Below are 8,680 nucleotides of genomic sequence, written 5' to 3'. Positions count from 1 at the left end.
AAGACATTTAACAGGCATTCCCTGTGTCCTACCTTGTAGATTAAATGCCATTTTACTTTGCAAACGGAGGGGTATGACAAGTGGGAGATTCTTTAAGTTTTGTGAAAGCTTTTCTGAGAATAATTCTCATTCCGTGCAAGAATCAGAAACTGGAACATCACAGGGAGTAGAGTAGACCCAGGCATATAAGACGGATTCTGGATAAGAAACCACATCCTCCTCCATACCCATTCCTTTGCAAGGAATTTTGAATCTCCTTTCCTTTATTTAATCTGCTCTTTATTTTTCTTGTTGGGGAAGATAGTTTTGAGGAGGTGAAGTGTGCAAGAGGACATCCAGGATTCCAGAGTTAACAGGGGTCTGGCAGAAAAAGGAAGGGGACAGGAGGGAAGGAATCGAGAAACAGAAGTTTCATGGAGGAAATTGTTAGCTCAAGTTCATCTAGTGTGGAGTTAATACTTCAAGCGCCTGGGTGGCTCTGTCAGTTGAGCTTCCTACTTAGGCTTAGTCATGATTTCATGGTGTGTGGGTTCGAGCCCTGAGTTGGGCTCTGCTCTGACAGTGCGGGGCCTGCTCGGGATTCTCTCTCTCCCTCTGCCCCTCCCTGATTCATGCTTTCTCTCTCTCAAAAATTAACTAAGTAATTAAAAAAGACTTCAAACCTTGAATGATTGAATTAGATGAAAGTCCTAGGCATTTCCTCTCCTGTTCTTTTCTTTCTTGTTTTCACGGTTAGAGTAGGCAGTAGGTTAGGCTCTAACAGGGTGCCTGGAGGCCAGCCAAGGGGTAGTGGTGCCCGGCTGTGGAGAAGTCCAAGACTGGTCTGGCAGCACCCCACAACAAATCCACAAGAAGCCAGATCAAACCAGACGCACCCAAGACAAAGGAGGCTGCAAACCCCGACCGACTAAGGGAGAACAGGTGGGGAAAGCTGCCCCCAAGCCCCCTCCCCCAGTAATAAATACTCCACCCCCCAGCCAACAACTGTCAGTAAGAGATCAAAACCCTAACCTGAGGCATACGGCTTTCCTTGAGCTCACCTGCTCTGACATCTTGAGGGTGTGCTCAGTTTAATAAACATTCCTACTTGCATCGTTCAACCATTGTGTCTGGTCTGTCCTTAAATTTTTTGTTGCGACAAGACCCGGATCCTCCGGCAACAACCTTGGGACCAGCTGGGCAGAGGCCTCTGGGCCTGGGGTCTCCCTAGGGCACCTGACAACATGGCTACCTTGTGTAAATGGAAACAAAGCTACCTGAAAAACATATATAAAGCACTTGCATGTAACATAATGTAAATTTTGTAGAATTGCTCAGTAAACATCTATTATTGCATACAAAAAAGGACATTGGGGTGCCTGGCTGGCTCGGTTGGTAGAAAATGAGATTCTTGATCTTGGGGTTGTAAAATTCAAGCCCCAAAATGGATATAGAGATTCCTTAAACATAAAATCTTAAAAATAATTACATTGGTTGTCTACAGAATTATTGCAGATTGGAGGTGCTTGCTGAGATGTGGTGAATAAATGCCTATTTCCACTTTAATAAATGCAGCTGTAAAACCCAATTCCACGTGAGTGTACTAGTGAGCTAAGGAAGGACGTGTTCTATTTTGAAAGGAGTTTGAAATGGATGAGACAAAGTTTTCAAGATACTTGAGTAGAACACCTGTCTTAGCAAGGCTCCTGTAGCAAAATGTCACAAACCAGGTGGTCTAACCAAAGTTTGTATCTTCTGGTTCCCGAAGGTGTAAAGTCCCACATCAGGGTGGTCCGAGAGGCTGGGTTCTGATGAGGGCCCCTTCCTGTGTTTGGAAGGCAGTCTTCCCATTGTGTCCACGCATGGCTGAAGAGCACAGTGAGGAAGCAGGTTTCTCAGGATTCTTTACCAAGACCCTAATCCCATTCTGGAGGGTTCTACCCTTATGACATCTTAATCTTAATTACTTCCACAGATCCCACCTCCTAATGCCATGACGTTAGGAAGTAGGGTTTCAACATACGGATTTTGGAGGGGCACAAACATTCAGTCCATAACAGAGATTGTCATATATTTGCAGCTACCTTACAACTCTTCCAGTTGTAGCAAACTGCTAACAGTGCAAATGATTTTCATTCACAGAAATGCAAATGAATCGTGTCCAGTGGAATGCAGGAGATCATTGCCCTAGAAATTGACAGGTAAAAAAAAGTAAATCTATTCATAAATTTACTTCAGCATTCCAGATTGCTTATAAACATGTAGTACTTCAGTTTTTCTTACTGGTTGTTACACTGACACATACTCATTTTTATTTGTATGAGAGTTACAATTTTACCTTCTTTTAAGAACACAATCTTTTAACAATTTGGAAACGGGGTATACACCAAAGGCAGAAACAAAATACCAACTTGTGGCTGGCAAATGTAGACTAAAGAGCATGGTTTAGATCTGAAACTAGAAGGGCTTTCTCTACTCCTTCTTCTCATGTCTACACCTGGAACCCAGTAGACACACTCACCCAGCAGCTCTGTGAAGGTGCACGTAATCATACTAAAATCAAACTTACGATCCAATATACTAGGCATATAAAAAGTCATTTATGAGAACAGCATCATTTTTTTTCCTTCTAGAGATTTCCAGCTACTATCTCCTCCCCCTCACATTATCTTCCCGTCCTTTTCTAAGTCACCCAGTTTTCTATCAGAAATTACAAATTCTTCCAAAGTCTTTAGAAATCCATTTGTCTCCTCCTGCAAAAAATAATTTTATGAGGGCAGTGGTTATACGTGCCTAAGATACATGATGTGCTGTATGTGTATGTATTTAATCAGGCGACACCTTGCCAGAATTAGTTTCATCCCCCCCCCCCCTTAAGCTTTTATATTTCATTACCTATTTCTCTTGACCACAGTTAATTTCATACTGCAGGGAGTGAGCCTGTCTTGTAGTACTTGAACCATGTGGTTCCCGCTATCTGAATTCAGAACATGGCCCTCCAAATGGGAACGCTGGATCCTGTCCATGATGAACATGTCCTGGGAATCCTATTGTTGCACAAAAACAGCTTTCTTTACACCTGCACCGCCTCTCACATTTTGACTGATGAGCATAAAATCAATAATGTGATGAGTCCAGTCATGAGTGGTCACAATGACAGGAACACACGTGGCCATTCAGACATGAATCCTCTAGACCTGGCATTAAACATTTAACCTCAACATTCAGGACTTACTTCTTATCCTGAGTGATAAGGCAAGGCTGGAATGTGTTCCTGAGGCAAAACCAAAAGTCATTTAACTGTAATATAAGCACAAGGGCAGAAATTAATTTTATTATTTCTAAATTATCTTCTCCTGTCCTACCCCACCCTATCCTATCGCACTCTACCTAACCCTACCCTACTCCACTCCACCCCACCCTACCCTACCAACCCTACCCTATGCTATCCTATCCTAGCCCCACCCATCCTATCCCACCCCGTCCCATCCTATGTTGTATTTTCACTGGCCCAACCAGGGCTGCATCCCCTGGCACACAGTAGGCATTCATTAAACACTTGTTGGATGGACGGTAGAGGCAGCAGGACGGGTCGTGTCACGCAGAGACCCGCAGCACCGCGATCGTGAGCGGGCGGACTTCACACGCAGTCCGTGAAGTGGGACGCTAGAGTGTGCGCGGTGACCGCGTTTCCGCGGGAACACAGGTGCAGGCACGCGTGCAAGTACGGACAGAGTGGGGATGCAGGAGCGCGGTGTGGCTGCCGCGGCGCCCAGGGCACCTAGGGCACACAGCCCTGACCGCGGGCGCACGCGTCGTCCACCCGTGAGACTAGCTCCACGACTGAAAGCCCAGGGCAGCACGAAGCACCCGTGTACGGTTGCACGGGCGGCAGTCCGCGGGCCTCGCGCGCCGGGCAGCGCCGGGCGTGGACCGGGTAAGAGGATACACACCCACCATCACGGCCCTCCTCCCCGCGCCGCAGCGCCGGCAGCTACGCGGACCAAATCTCGCGGTTTTCCAATCTATCGCGATGCCTCAGCGGCTCCAACGTCTGGCGATCTCCGCTCCCAAATCACTCGGCTTTCAAGAAGTATCGCGATACTTTCGCCTTCGCTATTTTCGGTGTTTTAACGGCCTCTGTGAGAAAATTTTAGGTCCATTTTTAATACTACAGGTCTCTGAGAGCTCCATGCATAATTCTCAAGTCGATGCCGTTGCGTAGAAAATTACAGGAGGAGAAAAAGGATGTGTCAGAAGTGGGATTCGAACCCACGCCTCCATTCGGAGACCAGAATCCCCAGCGCGGGGAAGCGGAGCTTGAGTCTGGCGCCTTAGACCACTCGGCCATCCTGACACCCTGCGGAAGGGGAGAGATTTTCTACTGAAGTAGATGTCCAGGCCGGGCGCTTCTGTGACGCACACGCTTGTGCCGGAGGCAGTGCTGACGTCAGAGGTGCCCGCAGCAGCTGGAAGAGCAGAGAGCCACCTGTGGCCGGGAGAGGAAGCCGGCGGGAGGAGAGGAGCTGTTCTTGTAAACGCGGCTGGGGCGCCGGCCGGCCGGAGCGCGGGCGTCCCGAGCCCCCGGCCCGGTCCCAGCCTCCGGGCGCGCTGCTGGTTTTCTTTTCAGGAGAGGGAGGAACAACAACCAACGTACAAAACACCTCTGTTCCGTGGCGCGGCCTCTTCCTCCCCAATAGTACTCGCACGCGCCGGGGAGTTTGTTGGGCTCCGAAAGTGCCTGCGCCCACCTGTGCAGGTGCGGGTGCCTGTGCGGGTGTAGGTGTAAGTACCTGTGCGGGTGAGGGTGCAGGTGCGGGTGCCTGTGCGGGTGCCTGTGTGGGTGCAGGTGTAAGTAACAGTGCGGGTGTCTGTGCAGGTGAGAGTGTTGGTGCGGATGCCTGTGCGGGTGCAGGTGTGGGTACCTGGACGGGTGCAGGTGCGGGTGCCTGTACGGGTGCAGATGAGAGTGTTGGTTCGGGAGCCGGTGCAGGTGTGGGTGCAGGAGCTCCTCCCCGCCCTCGGGCTGCTCCCGGATGCTGGGATCTGAGCCCCACGCGTCTGCTGCCAGGTGGGGGACAACGGCGCCACGCCTCCGCACGCAGGCTTTCCCGCTTTCTCCGCTTTGCTCGGAGTAATCTGAGCTCAGGGCCTGGACCACAAGCTCGAAAACCCTTTCCAGCAGCTGGACTGAGAGACCCTGGGGGTGTGGTAAACTGCGCGGAGAAACCCTGGCAGGCCCGATGAGGGTCCAGGAAGGTGCCCGAGTGCAAAGTAGGAGCCCAATAAATGGATCTGACCCTTGTTTCTGCAGCTCCGCTTCGGGCTAAGCTCAGGGAGTAGGGACAGATTTGAGAGTGTTCAGTACATTTTGTCCCGATGGGTTATTTTCTGTATTAACCCACAAACGTTTTTCTTTGTGGGAGGCACAGGTTACTCTTTTCTTCACGAAGAAGAACTAATTTGAGGTTTAATAGGCCCTGTTTCAGATTCCCAGACTCTCTTGGTTTCACACCTGTTTTTGACAGTGAAAGAGAATATGGGAGTGAGAAGCACATGGTTTCCTGATTTCCCTCTCTGCAAGGTCTGAGGTTTGCTGTACTTTAAGAAGCTGTAGTTCCGTGGGAAAGAAGTCATCCCACAAGTGATTCTAGACGTGCTAGGCGTGGCCGTTGTAACCTCTTAAAAAGCTGGGATTGTTACTGGTTTCCTAATTGCAAGGTACTGCAGATACCCCACGTCAAACCGGTGCTGTCCAACGTTGGGTTATTTCTAATTTTTCACTCTCGTCAGCAAACGCTTCAAGGAACATTCCTGTGTAGATGAATATTTTCAAATATCCATAATTATTTCCTTACATTTCTAGAAGTGGAGTCCCTAGATTAAAGTTTATCCAGTCTTAAAAGTTTTTGATACATGCTGTCCAGCCGCCACCAGAAAATTTGAAGCCATCTGGATATCGCAAACCTGGCCAACAAAGGGTTGATTAAACAACAAAACATTTTAACGGGTGAAAGGTGACAGGACATCATTCTGCAACTCTGAGTGAGGTTCAAGGTTCCTGTTTGAAGGGTTCTCACGTTGCTTAACAAACTGAAGTGTTCATCTCTCCGTATTGATTTGCAAAACTCATTATAAGAAACATAAACCCTTGTGACAGTTTCCATTTATCAAGAACCCAGGCAGAAATTCCTATCTTTCACTATATTTTACCTTTTAATCTCATTAAGTCCCTTAAACATTCAGCCAATTTTCATAGAAACTATGAGTCATACAATTAACAGGGTTCCCTATCAATCTTTAAAAATCGAACTCTGGTCCATATTTAAGGTCCTTTTTATCATGCTATCCATTTACTTTTATTTCTGGTCACTTTTGTCCCATCCTTATCTCTCTTCCTTTTATGTCATGTTAAACTGCTACCTTGATTTCGGTTTTTAAATGGCTTGAAGTCCTTTCTGGAATAAGGTGAGGTATAATTAAACATGTAACTATTTTTACTATTTACTAATAATTATCATGCAATGGGACTCCCCCATCCTAAATATTTATTTTTTTATTTTTAAAATCTTTTTTAACGTTTATTATTGAGAGAGAGACACAGAGCATGAGCAGCGGAGGGGCCGAGAGATGCAGAGACGCAGAATCTGAAGCAGGCTCCGGGCTGTCAGCACAGAGCCGGACGTGGGGCTCGAACTCACAAACCAGGAGATCATGACCTGAGCCGAAGTGGGATGCTTAACTGACTGAGCCACCCAGGTGCCCCCCTAAATTTTAATGAAAACATCTTCCACAAGAGGGACTTTGAAAGACCTGAAAATTTTAAAGGGTGGAGGGAACTAAAAAGAAAAGCTGATGGTGGTGGTCTACACCAATTTGAAAAACGGAATTTAATTCCCATTCTCAAAATGAGTGTTTTATGTGACGCTGGTAAACACATCTGATTCTCGGGTTATCATGTCCGAGAATTACTTTAAAGTAACAGGGATGGGGGTAGGAATGCAGAAGAGGCTATACTGGAAATGGGATTGGCCGTAAATTGATGGTTGTTGAAGCTACGAGGTACCATGGGGAGTTCAGTGTGTATTTTCCTCACTTTTTTGTGTGTGCTTAAAGGTTTCCGTAGTGAAGAGTTCAATATGGGGGGTGGGGATGAGAATCACCTATAACCTCATTAAAAGCATCTGTTAACACTTTGGCATATTTTGCTCCAGTTTTTTGTTTGTTTGTTTGTTTGTTTGTTTGTTTTTAATGTGTAGGTTGAAAAATGTGAACTCTCTACCCTAAAATAAATTTTCTTCTTTTTCTATTACATTCTTGTTGTGCATCCCAAACCCCAAAGTGGGTTTGGCAGTTGTTCCCCCACTATTATCCAGACAAATCCTGTGTGTTCTGAATGAGGAATCAGGGAGAGAGGAGTATACCTCAAAAAGTTACCTTCACATGCCTTGGCTACACTTCAGACTTCCAATGTAAAATTAAGCCAGCAAATAAGCCGCTTTTCTCTTCAATGGAGAACAAGGAAATGTAACTGGGCCAATACCATTATAGTTTGCGGTTTGAAATCCAGCTACTCCATGAACACCCTAGCAAAGGTCCCCAGTAACCTACACTGGCTTGGCTTCCTTGCTGTTCCTCACTGAGGCCGCGTGGAGGGGGGACTCCTGGGCTGAAGGAGGCGCACAGGTTTAGTGATCTGATTGCATGGTCAGGTAGAATTGTATTGCAGCCCTCAGCTAGTGAATACCAGCCTGTCCGCCTCCAGAAAAGGGGCCACTAGGAAGTGGAGCCCTAGGATTTCAGCCACCTCGGACCCCAGGGCTGCACAGGGAGGTCTGCAGCGCTCGGTCCCCTCGCCCACAAATCAGCTTTTGTTGCTTTCTACTTCTTTCTCGTGTTATTTTTTCTCCTCTTAACTGACTTTATTACAGAAGCCACGTTCTCTTGTATCTTCCTGGGGAGTCCAGTTCAGCCGGGGTACCCAACACTGGGTGATTGTGCCGTTTGAATCAAAGAATCTTTGTCCTTCGTTTGTGAAGAGGCAATGCACCCACCATTAGTACACGAAGAAAGAACCTTTTCAGTTTTTTTCTTTGCTGGGAAGAGATGTGTGATTTCCGTCGCATCTTGGGTTTGGACCACAGATAACTGCCCTGACAAGTGGCTCATTTACTGTGAGGACAGAGATTTGCTTTCAATTTCATGGCTCCTTTAAGTGTTAGGCAGTAATCACCCCAAGTATTTCTCATCTTCTCAACTGCACATCCTGGAGGGCCGGGGCCAGGCACACTTTCCTTTTATTCTCCAAACTGGGCTCTTGCAGGCCCGTCTGCTCTTGGGGAAGATGCTCTTCTCGGCCTGCCGGGCCAGGATCACAGAACCTTAGAGGAGCACCTGGGGGGCTCGGCTGGTAGAGCGACTGACCCTTGATTTCTGATGGGGTCATGATCCCAGGGTCGTGGGATCAAGCCCCATGTTGGGCTCTGTGCGGAGTGTGGAGCCTGCTTGACTCTCTCCCTCTGCCCCCTCTCCTCGCATGCTCTCTCCCTCATTCTCGCTCAAATAAACATACAGTAAATATTTTCTTTTAAAAAAAGAAAAAAGCAGAAGCTGAAGGCAGACACAGTAACACCCTGGAGCAGCAAAAGCTCTAAAGACTGGGCTGTTGGAGTCCTAATGTGTAGTTAACTTGGGATGTTCT

At 47.4% G+C, this 8,680-nt stretch overlaps 2 long non-coding RNA genes and 1 other non-coding gene across 5 annotated transcripts; 1 reads left to right on the top strand and 2 right to left on the bottom strand.

Annotated features, from left to right (window-relative positions):
• Positions 1 to 230: 230 nt before the first annotated feature.
• Positions 231 to 4,233, bottom strand: LOC147580554 (uncharacterized). Of its 3 annotated transcripts, none has more exons than XR_015250929.1 (4): positions 3,937 to 4,233; positions 3,215 to 3,279; positions 2,875 to 3,026; positions 231 to 2,166 (listed from the first exon to the last, which is right to left on the bottom strand). It is a non-coding gene; the product is annotated as an uncharacterized LOC147580554 (long non-coding RNA). The 3 variants fall into 3 exon arrangements; XR_015250928.1 differs by lacking the exon at positions 3,937 to 4,233 and having other exon boundaries at positions 231 to 1,845; positions 2,064 to 2,166; positions 3,215 to 3,389; XR_015250927.1 differs by lacking the exon at positions 3,937 to 4,233 and having other exon boundaries at positions 3,215 to 3,388.
• On the bottom strand, positions 4,231 to 4,336 carry TRNAL-CAA (transfer RNA leucine (anticodon CAA)). The gene is made up of 2 exons: positions 4,299 to 4,336; positions 4,231 to 4,276 (listed from the first exon to the last, which is right to left on the bottom strand). It is a non-coding gene; the product is annotated as a tRNA-Leu (tRNA).
• On the top strand, positions 4,235 to 5,284 carry LOC147580553 (uncharacterized). Its single transcript, XR_015250930.1, has 2 exons — positions 4,235 to 4,792; positions 4,829 to 5,284. It is a non-coding gene; the product is annotated as an uncharacterized LOC147580553 (long non-coding RNA).
• The last annotated feature ends 3,396 nt before the right edge of the window (positions 5,285 to 8,680 follow it).

This window comes from Puma concolor, chromosome B2 (genome assembly GCF_028749965.1).
Source record: "Puma concolor isolate L17-30 chromosome B2, mPumCon1.1.hap2, whole genome shotgun sequence".
In the NCBI taxonomy this organism is placed as follows: domain Eukaryota; kingdom Metazoa; phylum Chordata; class Mammalia; order Carnivora; family Felidae; genus Puma; species Puma concolor.
The sequence above is the reverse complement of the archived record's forward strand: the minus strand, read 5'-3'. Positions and strand labels throughout refer to the sequence as shown.